Raw genomic sequence first — 13,676 nt, forward strand, 5'->3', positions numbered from 1 at the left:
TGTTGTAGAATTTTTCTAATATTATTTTATTTACTTTGTAAAGATGTTTAGACATTATTTGTTCTGTTTTGTTTTAATGCTCATGTATGAAGTTGATGTTTCGAAAGTTATTCTGATCTTTTATGTATGTACTTATGTCATAATTCCTGTAACACTGATGTATATGTCAATTCGATTCTTTTGTAAAGCCTGTACTACAAATGTTATCTGTATTGTTATGTCCTTTAATGATGTATTTTGTACCTTTGTAATTGTATTCTTATGTTATAAAATTATAATTGACACCAGATCATCATATTATTAACTTGTAAGTTCCATTACACTGCACACGATTCTGTTGGTCATAGTATATGGACAATATGTGAGACGTAGGGACTGTTAGTGTTTGCACGTGTGTTAATAATTCAGCAAGGGACTGGATAACAGCATTGCTGGTTCTAAGGACAATTCCAAAAACTTTGTGAGTGCACAAGTGGTGGTTATGGACTTGCTATATTATCCGCAAGACTCTTCAATGGTGATTGTGCACCTGCACAGTTGCAGAAGATGGCTGGTGGCCATCTCTAAAAGGACTACAATGGGTCTACACCTTTGATGATCCATCAATACCATTATTTCCACAAGGACTGCAGTGGGTCTGCACCTCTGGTGGCCCACCAATACCATACTCTCTACCAAGACTATAGTGGGTCTGCTCTGTGATGAGTTACCTACCAATATTCTTCAAACCTTCGACTGACTCTGCTGTGGGTTTGCTCTGTTGTGGCCTATTACCTGTCTGCATGTCAAGAGTCAGCACTGTCTTCCTGTTGGAAGGACAACACTACTTCTTCAAAACTGCATGGAAATCCACTACTTCCGTGTGCATTCTCTTTTACTGCTCAGACTTTGAGAAAAAAAAAGAACAAGACTGCAATTTTACTGTGATGAATGATCAGGACTGTCTTTATGGACTGTGAGAAAATTTTAGCTTTTGATCAACATTGTATCAATAGGTGTGTCCATTTGATATCTTTGCTATTGTAATTATGAAAAATTTTATCAAATCATTATTGGCCACTGCCCAAAACAATTTGTAAAATTCTTTGTGGGGAACTTGGGGGCTATGTAAGTAGGCTGTTTATGTTTTCTTATTGGCAACGTTATGTAGCGCTCTGTATGAAAATCACTGGCTGTGATGTGTGCAGTCTGTGGCTATTTTGCATTGTTGTCTGCCATTGTAGTGTTGGGCAGTTGACAGAAATGGCGGCGTTTTGAAATTTGTAGGACTGGATGTCATGAACTGCTATGTATATTATGATTTTTCAACACTATTAAGGTAAATACATTGCCTGTTCTCTATTAAAATCTATCATTTGCTAACTATGCCTATCAGTAGTTAGTGCCTTCAGTAGTTTGAATCTTTTAATTACCTGGCACTAGTGGCGCTCGCTGTATTGCAGTAGCTTGAGTAACGAAGATTTTTGTGAGGTAAGTGATTTGTGAAAGGTATAGGTTACTGTTAGGCAGGGCAATTCTTTTGTAGGGATTTTTGAAAGTCAGATTGCGTTGCGCTAAAAATATTGTGTGTCAGTTTAAGCACAGTCATGTATAATTGTTCTAAGGGGACGTTTCAATTTGCCGTTGTAGCAGCAGTACCCGATCTAACAATTGCGCCAGGCAGTTGTTATCTCGTATAGGCGTTGCAGACGGCAGAGCCTTATTCTGCCTATTTACATATCCCTGTATTTGAAGACGTATGCCTATACAAGTTCCTTTGGCGCTTAAGCGTATAATGACTGCAGTTTCCGCCGGCCGGCCGGAGTGGCCAAGCGGTTAAAGGCGCTACAGTCTGGAACCGCACGACCGCTACGGTCGCAGGTTCGAATCCTGCCTCGGGCATGGATGTGTGTGATGTCCTTAGGTTAGTTAGGTTTAAGTAGTTCTAAGTTCTAGGGGACTTATGACCACAGCAGTTGAGTCCCATAGTGCTCGGAGCCATTTTTTTAGTTTCCGCTTGATTTCAGCCGTTCACAGTACCATCAAATGGTTCAAATGGCTCTGAGCACTATGGGACTTAACTTCTGAGGTCATCAGTCCCCTATAACTTAGAACTACTTAAACCTAACTAACCTAAGGACATCGCACACTCCCATGCCCGAGGCAGGATTCGAACCTGCGACCGTAGCGGTCGCGCGGTTCCAGACTGTAGCTCCTAGAACCGCTCGACCACCTCGGCCGGCGCAGTACCATCGTTTGAAAGCTATCCCAGTGATTCACCGACGCTATCCACCATGCAACTCCGCCAAAGGCTGCTGCCCTTTATCAGGAACCACATCTTTGTTAGTCCTCTTCAAGGATATTTCTCCGGTTCGATTGCAGCCACTGTAAGGTGAAAGGGTACAGTGTTAATACACAGGGTGTTGGACGATAGGTTGTGCCGAGAAAAAATGGTTAGGAAAAAATTCGAAACGTTTCCGATTTAATTGGCGTTGAAGTTAGCCAAGCAGTCCGCTGCGTGCGCAAATCTAAGCGGCCCGCCCAAGACGGAGTCGACAAACATGTGCTTCATTTTGTTTCCTAAAACCGAACGAGAGAGCAATGCAAAAACTGGACGTGGGACGGTAGTAAGAATCAAACCCATGACAGAGTAGTATCGTGTGCTATCATGTACGCTATGAGAACGACTCACACCAAGTGAATCGGGCTGGCCGCTTGAATCTGCGCTGGCAACGGCCTGAATGACTAACTAATTAACTCGGAAACGGTGCGACGTATCGAATATTTTCTTAACAATTATTTATTGGCACAACCTATGCTTCTCAGAATTCTGTAAAATAAATTGAAAGCAAATACGTTTAGAGGTCCTCATTGAAGAGGATTTTAATCCAGTAAAACCATTGCCAGTACATTATTATGTGCCATGTACATAGAAATCAATGTATGTACTGCAATAGACCTCTAGCAATGTGTTGTTATTTATTAAAAGGGACAAATAAGTTGTGGTATGTACTCGCCACTGTACCTATGATGCTGCACTGCCTTTCAGTCCTTGCAATGATGTTATAAATGTAATCAGTGAGCTTACAGAATTCTATAGTTCAATATCTAGACTTTATGACGAGAGAGGTGTGATTGGTGCAAGAAATAGAGTTCTGCTGGTGCATCTCGCAACTGCGTCGTTTGTGCTTTCTGTATTTATACTATTAGTATTTTCTCTACCACAGAGACAGTTATGTGAAGTACAACAAATAATTCATAAATTTACGTAATCAAGGGAAAGAAGCCACATAAACGTGAATGAAAATAATTTAATTAAATCCGATGTAGAACGTTCGGTCAGTGCATGCACATAAAGTAAATCCACCACTCACGGAGTGTTATTTTGTACATGTCAGAGTTTAAAATTTTTCTCGCGTTTGTTCTTTTTCAAGTTAAGGTTTGATTTGAGGTATCTCTAGTAACTTCTTCACTTTTATCACCACGAAAAAACACTATATCAGTGTTATATGTGACTCTCTAGTCCAGATACCCGGTTAAAATACTGAGTTCTAATAATATGAGCCTAGTGAAATACTGTATCTCTCGGGATATGACTCATTAAAATATTGCACAAAGAAGCCAGGACATATCTAAGTAAAAGATAAGTGTGTTTGGAAGAAAGCGCGGTTATGAAAATACATCTTCAACGAACAAGTAGTTTGTTATTTATACTGAGATTTTCCAAAGTTCTAAAACGCGTTGATCGAAAAACACGGGAGACATCAAGCATAAATCGTGAAACATCAGCTCTAGCCCGGACAGTGACCTCAGCATGGGGAGGAAGAGAGTTGGTTAGCTTCTTCATAAATTTCGTATCCAGCATCGGTTACGCCCATAGCACCGAAACACTGAAAGCAACTGCACACCATGTTTGAGGAAAGGTACAAAAATTTCAACAGTATTTACTCTATCAGTCTTCGAAATTCGTAAGTATAGGGGTCCAGGGACGCTAATACTACGAACAGTAAGGATATGTAATTGTAATTGTAGCACGAGGTGTTAAGCAAAAGTTTCCGAAATTTGTATGACCGGCGCTTAGAAATGGTAGTACAACCAAACGCTTCCAAGAGCAACTAATAAAAGTTTCGTGGGTCGTTATGCCTAGCGGCGTCGATTTAAGTGGACGTGTTTATGGTTGGCGGTCGTTTACCACTGTGACCTTTGGTTGTGTTCGTGATTTCGCGAAGAGAACTACGTTGCTGCATCAAGTTCTGTTGTAAACTTCTTAAAACGGCCGCAGAAATGCACAAGTCCAACAATTTGGTTATGATGATTTGGCCCAAACACAGACGTACGTCTGGTCGAAATTGGTTTTCAAAATGGCCGGAAATATGTTGAACATACGGCATGACCATCTATCGGCATTACGCGAGAAAATTTCAGTGCTGTCCGAAATGCGATTGTCAAATATCGTACGTAGATCATCCATGACATCTGTAACATTGTCGTAGTATCAGATCTACGACATCTGCAGCGCTCCAAAGCGACCAAAAGTACTCTTTGAGTGGCAGATCTCGTATTTTGTCTGTTGAGCTTATATTTCAGTATCAGTTTAGGAATTTGCACTGGTAGCATAAACCGACTTTAGAAAGTTCTGGAATGTCGCATCTGAAACTGATGAAGCGGTGTACTGACGAAGTAAGATGTAGTTCTGAAGTTGACAGTTTGATTGGATTTGGCTATATTTCTGAGCCTATTACGTTTCCGATTACTGACGACAAAAAAAGTTCACTTAACGTGTCTCTCAAATTCATCAAGTCTCCTCTTTGCTAAAACGACACTGAATCAGACAAAATAGCGTAATAATATTTTGGTTAATGCACGTATCTGTATGACAGTGTAAAACCAAAAAGTCGGTATGTGCTCGACTATAGTGAACCACCCGTTTACGTTCAGGTGCTTCGAGACTGAGTTTATCATTATTGTTAACAATTTTTGCTGTGTAAATGAAAAATAGACTTAGTCCTATAAAACGAACAAATGCAGACGCACATGAGGCAATGAAAATTGCCTTTGGCCAGGACAGAATTATCAAAACTGTTTTGCTATTCTGAAATTTGCTCGAAATCTGTGTATAGTACCAAATGTGAAATGATTTGGCGGAAGATTTAGTGTATTCTCAGCTTCTTAACCATCAGTTTGTGCCTGCCGGGATCGCAGAGTGAAAATGAACTAAGTAGCTTTGTGACACGTTTGTTTCACACGATGGATACAAAGTTTGGCTTACCTCCAGCGTAAGGGCAGAATACAAGATAGAGATATGGACTCTGCAGTCGTATGCAGCGTGATGCAGATTTATCCCTCCCCTACATTTGGTCTGCAGTACTCGAGAGGAATAGAGCCGGGTGAAATACGGCATCTGTGGGGGACCACGTACCCAACCACACAAAGAGAGCAGAGAGAAGCGCGAAACGACCTGTGACTTTTGTTGAGAGGGCAAGAGTGTCGGTGGAAAAATCAGACGCGCAACAAAAGGAAGTAAGATTACCGAAAATAATCGAAGATTATTTTTAATTCTTTATCGGTGTGTATTGAACGCCGCAAGAAAGAAGATGAAATAGTTTTATTCTTAAAGGGACTGCTAATTAAAACTCCCTTTTGTTCCATTTGTTTCAGGAAATCTGATCGCAGAGTTAAATCGAGTAGAAGTAATGAGAGCGAGCGGTACTGGTCTCTATGATTCAGCGGAGCACTGACTCAAAAATAAGCTATAGCCGCTTCCTTTCTCCGCCCTTTAGGGCGTCAGTGGCGCGGATGCGAGAGATAATGCAGGTTGAGCAGGAGTCTATCTTTCTGGAGCTAAAAGCGGGGGAGCCACGGCGTCGTTAGTGCATTCAGCCCCCGAGCAGTTCAGAGCGTAAGGGCAGCGAAGGGGGCAAAAAGTGATACACAGCTGTCGTTGTTAGCTCCCGAGAAGGTTTCTCACAGCTACTGCTGTATAGTGATGAATAATGATATGATTCAATCAGGTGAATAGTTTGGAAGCCTTTACTAATTTCACACAACGTTGTACAGACTTGAATATTAAAGGCACGTTTCGAATTTAACAACGATATGTATAAGAGTTTGTATACGTTGTTCAAATTTTATTCTTAATTACACTGCAGGCCATTAAAATTGCTACACCACGATGATGACGTGCTACAGCCGCGAAATTTAACCGATAGGAAGAAGATGCAGTGATATGCAATTGATTAGCTTATCAGAGCATTCACACAAGGTTGGCGCTGATGGCGACACCTACAACGTGCTGACATGAGGAAAGTTTCCAACCAATTTCTCATACGCAAACTGCAGTTGACCGGCGTTGCCTGGTGAAACGTTGTTGTGATGCCTCGTGTAAGGAGGAGAAATGCGTACCATCACGTTTCCGACTTTGACAACGGTCGGATTGTAGCCTATCGCGATTGCGGTTTATCGTATCGCGACATTGCTGCTCGTGTTGGTCGAGATCCAATGACTGTTAGCAGAATATGGAATCTGTGGGTTCAGGAGTGTAATACGGAACGCCGTGCTGGATCCCTACGGCCTCGTATCACTAGCAGTCGAGATGACTGGCATCTTATCCGCATGGCTGTAACGGATCGTGCAGCCACGTGTCGATCCCTGAGTCAACAGATGGGGACGTTTGCAAGGCAACAACCATTTGCATGAACACTTCGACGACGTTTGCAGCAGCATGGACTATAAGCTTGGAGAGCATGGCTGCAGTTACCCTTGACGCTGTATCACAGACAGGAGCGCCTGTGATGCTGTACTCAACGACGAAGCTGGGTACACGAATGGCTAAACGTCATTTTTTTTCAGATGAATCCAGGTTCTGTTTACAGGATCATTATGGTCGCATCCGTGTTTGGCGACATCGCGGTGAACGCATATTGGAAGCGTGTATTAGTCATCGCCATAATGACGTGTCACCCGGCGTGATGATCTGTGGTACCATTGATTACACGTCTCGGTGACCCCTTGTTCGCATTGACGGCACTTTGAACAGTGGACGTTACACTTAAGATGTGTTACCACCCGTGGCTCTACCCTTCATTCGATCCCTGTGAAACCCTACATTTCAGCAGGATAATGCACGACCACATGTTGCAGGTCCTGTACGGGCCTTTCTGGATTCAGAAAATGTTCGACTGCTGCCCTGGCCAGCACATTCTCCAGATCTCTCACCAACTGAAAACGTCTGGTCAATGGCGGCTGAGCAACTGGCTCGTCACAATACGCGAGTCGCTACTCTTGATGAACTGTGGTATCGTGTTCGAGCTGCATGGGCAGCTGTACCGGTACACGCCATCCAAGCTCTGTCTCACTCAATGCCCAGGTGTATAAGGGTCGTTATTACGGGCAGAGGATATTTAAGGGAAAACAAAGGAAATGGGCTATGAAAAACTTACCTCAATTTGGAACAAGTTTCATTGTAAACAAAAACAAATTGAACTCAATAACAGAATGTAAATCAATTAATGAAAGACTTTCAACACCAACACTTAATTTAGCAGATTAAGTTAACGATATTTTAAATACACATGCACTAACAAATGAGAAAAGCAGGACACAGAAAGAGCAAACAGAAATCTTTTGTCAAAATTTCTCAAACACTGTAGACAGCATTCCACCGGAAAGCAGTGTTACTACTTGGAGACATTAATGCACTAAATGGCAAAGAACGTCAGCACAGATTAATAGTAGGAAACTTCTGTGCACAAAAAAGAACCAACGCAGACGGAGAACGACTCTTACAACTATACAGACAGCATAACACAGTATAAACATCTACGTTCTTCGAAAAACTTCCTAAAAAACAAACTACATGGGTATCACCAAATCCGATTTGTGGCGAAGAACATCTCGATCACGTTTCTATTAGTAGACACTCTCGAATGGAGATAGGCAAAGTAAAAGTTGTCAATAGCGCCAGTTTAGATTTAGACCACTACCTATCTACCATTAAACTCAAGGTTAGACCAATATTTATAGGAAAGAACCAATACGAACCCAGAAAGTATAATATATTGTACACAAGTTATCTAGCGAGAATGATTACAAAATGCAGTTGGAAAAAAGAAACCTGAATGTTGGGTTCCCTTTCCAAAAGACGTTTCTGAAACTGCAGAAGAATCTGTCCCTCTTAAAAAGAAATGGAAACATGCTTGGTGGAATGAAGACTGTGATGAGTTAATTATAAAGAGACAACGAACTTGGAATATCTGGAATGCGAACAAAAGTGATAAAAATAGGAAAAATTATGTGGAAGCAAGGAAATATCGACAAAAATGTCTAAAAAAGACAGAGTACAAAATAAAATAGATCAAATAACGTTAGCTGAGTCACATTTTAAGCAGAACAACACAAGGAACTTTTATAAAACTTTCAATAATAATTTAAAGGGGTACACACCGCCAAGTTTACTGTTTATAGATTCGAAAACACAAAAGACTGCAGAATACTTGTGGGCTACCTCAGAGAGCTACTGAACTGAAATCCATCAAAAGAAGAATTTGTTTTGATAATGTAATTCAAATACAACCAGACTCAAAGTCTCCAGCAGCAGATGAAATCATAGAAATCATAAAACAACTTAAAAATAACAAAGCAGCAGTCAAAGACAATATAATTAGTGAATAGTGGAGACAGTCTAGTTACAACATTATTCCATGTCTAACGGAAGTCGTTAATTAAATCTGGACAACAAACAGCTTACCATCAAATGGACCTAGACAGTAACATGTCTTATACAAAAAAAAGGGAAAGAAAACTAATGTTATTAATTATAGAGGAGTTTCCCTCTTACCTATGACATATAAAATCTTGTCCATGGCACTTCTAAAGACAGTTTAAGACATACTCGACCAACAACTAGGAGAGTATCAAGAAGGATTTAGGAAGGGAAAGTCTAAAGAACTTAACAGAAATGAGGAAAATCAGAAACCTGAATTAATAAGTATTGTAGATTTTAAAAACGCATGTACCTCAAGTTATAGAAATGCACTGATCAACATTTCAAAGGAATTCTGACTTGACCATGAAACGCCAGAAATAAGTAGAGGAAGTTTAACAAACACAGCCGGCCGGAGTGGGCGAGCGGTTCTAGGCGCTATAGTGTGGAGCCGCGCGACCGCTACGGTCGCAGGTTCAAATCCTGCCTCGGGCATGGATGTGTGTGATGTCCTTAGGTTAGTTAGGGGACCTCCGAAGTTAATTCCCATAGTGCTCAGAGCCATTTGAACCATTCTTTTACAAACACAACATCAAAAGTAAAATTTATAGGGGACCAGTCAAAACCTTTTGGAACAAAATCAGGAGTAAGACAGGGATATGCTTTATCACACGTAATTTTTCCATTACGCATTAGGGAAGATAGTGAAATCATTGAGAAATCCATCATTACTAAGGGTCTTAAGCTAGGGAGCAACCCAAATAAAATCATCATAGAATGTCTACTTTTTGCAGATGATATGTCAACAATTGCTGACTTACTGGATATTGTCAAAAACAAACCACAGACCTACAGAAACACGAAGGCAAAACAGGACTAAAAGTATAACTAGAATAATTACATTTCAAGAAAAATGTCAATGACGCTCCTCCAAGTCTATCAAAAACAACCTAGAAGAATGGATAACAAGCAACACAAAATTAAGATAACTGTAGTAATTAGATTGCATAAAATGGACATTCAAAATGACAAAAAACTTATATAACAAAAAGACTTTGCCATGTAACACAAAACTAAGACACTATCAAACAGTGTTAAGGCCAGAAACATTCTATACAGCAGAAACTCGTAAGCCATCAAGATTTGGGGGTCATGAAAAACTGGAAAAACCTGAAAGGAGAATTCTAAACAAATAACGTGACCTAGAAGTAACAATAATATTGGTTACGAATTAAGATCAAACAGAGAGTTCTACTCAAAAATGCGTAACCTAACTGATGTAACGAGAAAAGAAGACTATAGTTTTACAGCCACACTTACCGAGTGGATATTAAAAGACTAACCTAGCAGATCTTCAACTTCGTAGACAGCTAGATATCCTAACCCGCATGGTTCACCAAACTGACAAATATATGAAAAAGCCAGGAATTAGAGTGGGCATAACAGGTAACAGAATACTTTTGAGAGAAGCAACACAAAATGTAGGATTTCAGGAAAGAAATAGGTCTCGAAAAGGAAGAAAGTGGTCCCAGAAAGAAAAGCAACGAACGACACTCTCGAAGGGTGGAGGAAGCCTGGAAGCAACAAAAATTAAACACGAAGAAGTAAAATCAAAGATGATTTATCGTGCCCTCCAAAAGGTTTACTAGAATAAATAAATAATATTACAAAACTAACGTAATCTTAAGTGTACCGCTCAGATGACAAACATTTCATAGTTTCTATACAAATGCCTGGTGAGGTAGTAACAAGTAGGAGCATTCCTGTAAGTAAAGCATTTATGAGAAAATAACTATAGTGTAATCTCGTGTTTTAAACCATACCTATATCTATACTATTAATAAAACTGTGAAAGTGTCGTGTCTTTCCGTCTGTGTGTTTGTGTCCTTGAACAAGTTTATCACCAAACAAAGTAGACAAATTTTCATGGTGTATTCATAGGTAACTTGAGCATAGCTTGGGACTGCACGCTTTATTTAATCAAAAACGGAAAACGAAAAATGAAAAATAGATATCCTAATTTAAAGTTATATCTCGAGCCGGTATATGTGTCTGTTTCTGTGTTTGAACACACTTACCTCCAAAACTACTAGCGGAATTTTCATGTGCTTTGCACGGGTAACTTGAGAAGATCTTTAGGCAACTTACGGGCTTCATTTAAACAAAATCGGAAAAAAATCGTCATTTAAAGTTTTAGGATTCTCCACAACTTTGGATTTGGGATGTTTTGGTGACAGCGTAGAACCAATAAGTGGTTCTTCTATTTCGCAGTACATCTAAGAAACGTAAAAGGCATCGTTAATTTTTTTATCTCTGTGACAGAAGTATTTTCAGAAGTTTACGGCAGTACAGAATTAAGGACCGGAATCTCAGGTTTACGAATACAAACGAACACAATTAACTTGCGTTCGATAATGGATTTACTGATTTCATGTCGTGTACTAAAATCTCAACGAAATTGCTTTCCTTCTTACGACGGATCTCATTAGTATTTGACTTCTTGGCTAATAAAACATGAAATTATTGACGAAATGGTCCTATTAGGGTTACGTTTCTACGATTGAGGTAGAGAACTACAAAAATCGACGGTATGCAATGTCCCTTCTTTCGATCTAAGATAGCCGTAACTAAGCATGATCTAGCGACGCTGAATTTTACCCAGCAACATTAAAATTGCTTAAGTTAAGGCATTAGTGTGACAAGAACAGATTTATCAAGCTACTGCAAATGAATCTCGACAACCTGGAGCATGGACACTAATGTATCTCGTTAACAGAGTTTTCCCCAGTCAGTGCAATCAGAAAACCAAATAAAGAAAAGAATGATCTTACATCTCAGCAACTACAAACATACTGTTTACAATCACATATGATCCATTTTCAACGTGAGAAGCAAACAGAAAGAAACCTGATTTCCTTTCCAAAACTAAAAACTAAAGGGATCGATAAATAAACTTGCCTGAATTCCATTCAGCAGAGTGCAGCACCCTTAAGCGTTCAGAGCAAGCCGTCTTCCAGTTCAAAAGCATTATTCTCTGGCTTCCAAGTCAAGGCATTCCCTTCTTCTCATTCGCTTTCTTGTCTCTGCAGTTAATATTGAACCTTGGTCTGTTCAACAATTCTCCTTCAGTTACCACTATCAAACATAAAACTATACTTTCCCTACAGTTTATCTTCTGCAGGTCCTCCATGACTCTATCTACCAGAGGTTCGCGGTCATCCCGTCCTCTTTCATCTTCTGCTTTTCATCTAAAATCGTTTTAGCTACTTCCGTATCACTCACCTGGCCTCGTTCGTTCGCGACCCATCTCACTATGGCTAATTTCCATTCTTCTACTAAGTGGCTCTTTCGCTGTTTCGCCCCACGATTCTTTACTTTTTTCTCAAAAGCATCTAGCATTCCAGTATCATTTGATAGTCATGATGAAGTTTCCAAGGCATATGTAAGCACTGATCTTACCTCTTATAAATGGTTAATTTAATGATTTGCGGTAAGAACTTTGAGAAATTTTTTTATTTAATTCACGAGAGGTTCTGTTGGCTGCTATAAATCAGTATTTTCATATACGAGATGTCATTTCAGCTTCAGATCTTGAAACGATCTGCAATATAGCCCGCTTACTTACATATTGTTTCGCCAGATGCAATCTAAAATTTCCAGTTTCTTTTTCTCTGTTTCGTACCACTGCAAGCGGTTGAAGCTAACTGACTTAGTGATGAGTAAACGAAGAATTGATGACAGGTGTGAAAATTACCGAACTATGAGTTTAATAAATCGCAGTTGCAAAATACTAACACGAATTCTTCATAGAAGAATGGAAAAACTGGTAGAAGCCAACTTCGCGAAAAATCTGTTTGGATTCAGAAGAAATGTAAGAACACGCGAGGAAATACTGACCCTGCGAATTACCTTAGAAGATAGGTTAAGGAAAGGCTAACCTACGATTATGGCAATTGTAGACGTAGAGAAGACTTTTGACTATGTTGACTAGAATACTCTTTTTGAAACTGTGAAGGCAGCAGAAGAAAATATAGGGAGCAAAAGGCTATTTACAACTTGTGCAGAAACCAGATGGCAATTATAAGAGTCGGAGCGTGTGAAAGGGAAGCAGTGTCTAAGAAGAGAGTGAGGCAGGCTTGTAGCCTTTCCACGATGTTATTCAATCTGTACATTGAAAAAGCAGTAAATAAAACAAAAGAAAAATTTAGAGTAGGAATTAAAGTTCAGGGAGAAGAAATAAAAACATTGAGGTTTGCCTATGATATTGTAATTTTGTAAAGACAGCAAAGAACTTGGAGGAGCATCTGAACGGAATGGACATTGTCTTGAAAGGTGGATATAACGTTAACAACGAAAACAAATTAAGAACAATGGAACGTAATAAAATTAAATCAGGTGATGCTGGCAGAATTAGATTAGGAATCGAGACACACAAAGTAGTAGATGAATTTTGCTATTTCAGCAGCAAAATTACTGATGATGGCCGAAGTAGAGAGGATATAAAATGCAGACTGTCGGTGGCATGAAAAGCGTTTCTGAAGAAAAGAAATTTATGAACATCGATTGTAGATTTAAGTCTTAGGAAGTCTTTTCTGAAATCTTTAACATATTGCAGCGTGTCAGCAACTGTGAAATGTACAGCAAATAAACAATGTTTTCAGCCTTCAGTTGCAAGGTAATTTTACTCGTTTACCTAGGTTTCGATTCCAGTAATGGAATCTTCTTCAGAACCTATAAATTAAACCACATATGGACATATATTACTCACTAAAATGCATTATCAGTCTAATGATTGAATAATGAAGAAATTGTGATACTTACAACAATGAAATTATTTTGTGAGCCAAACACTGGCCATGTCACAGATTAAAAATTAAAACATTAAAGACGCATAATCATAAGATTATGTCAGTCAAAATTAAAAACATTAGGGCGAACGTAGACGGAGCTGCGCCGGCCATAAATCAGGACCACACGTAAGCGGCTCGAAAACTAG

Source organism: Schistocerca cancellata, chromosome 1, assembly GCF_023864275.1.
Source record: "Schistocerca cancellata isolate TAMUIC-IGC-003103 chromosome 1, iqSchCanc2.1, whole genome shotgun sequence".
Lineage (NCBI taxonomy): Eukaryota > Metazoa > Arthropoda > Insecta > Orthoptera > Acrididae > Schistocerca > Schistocerca cancellata.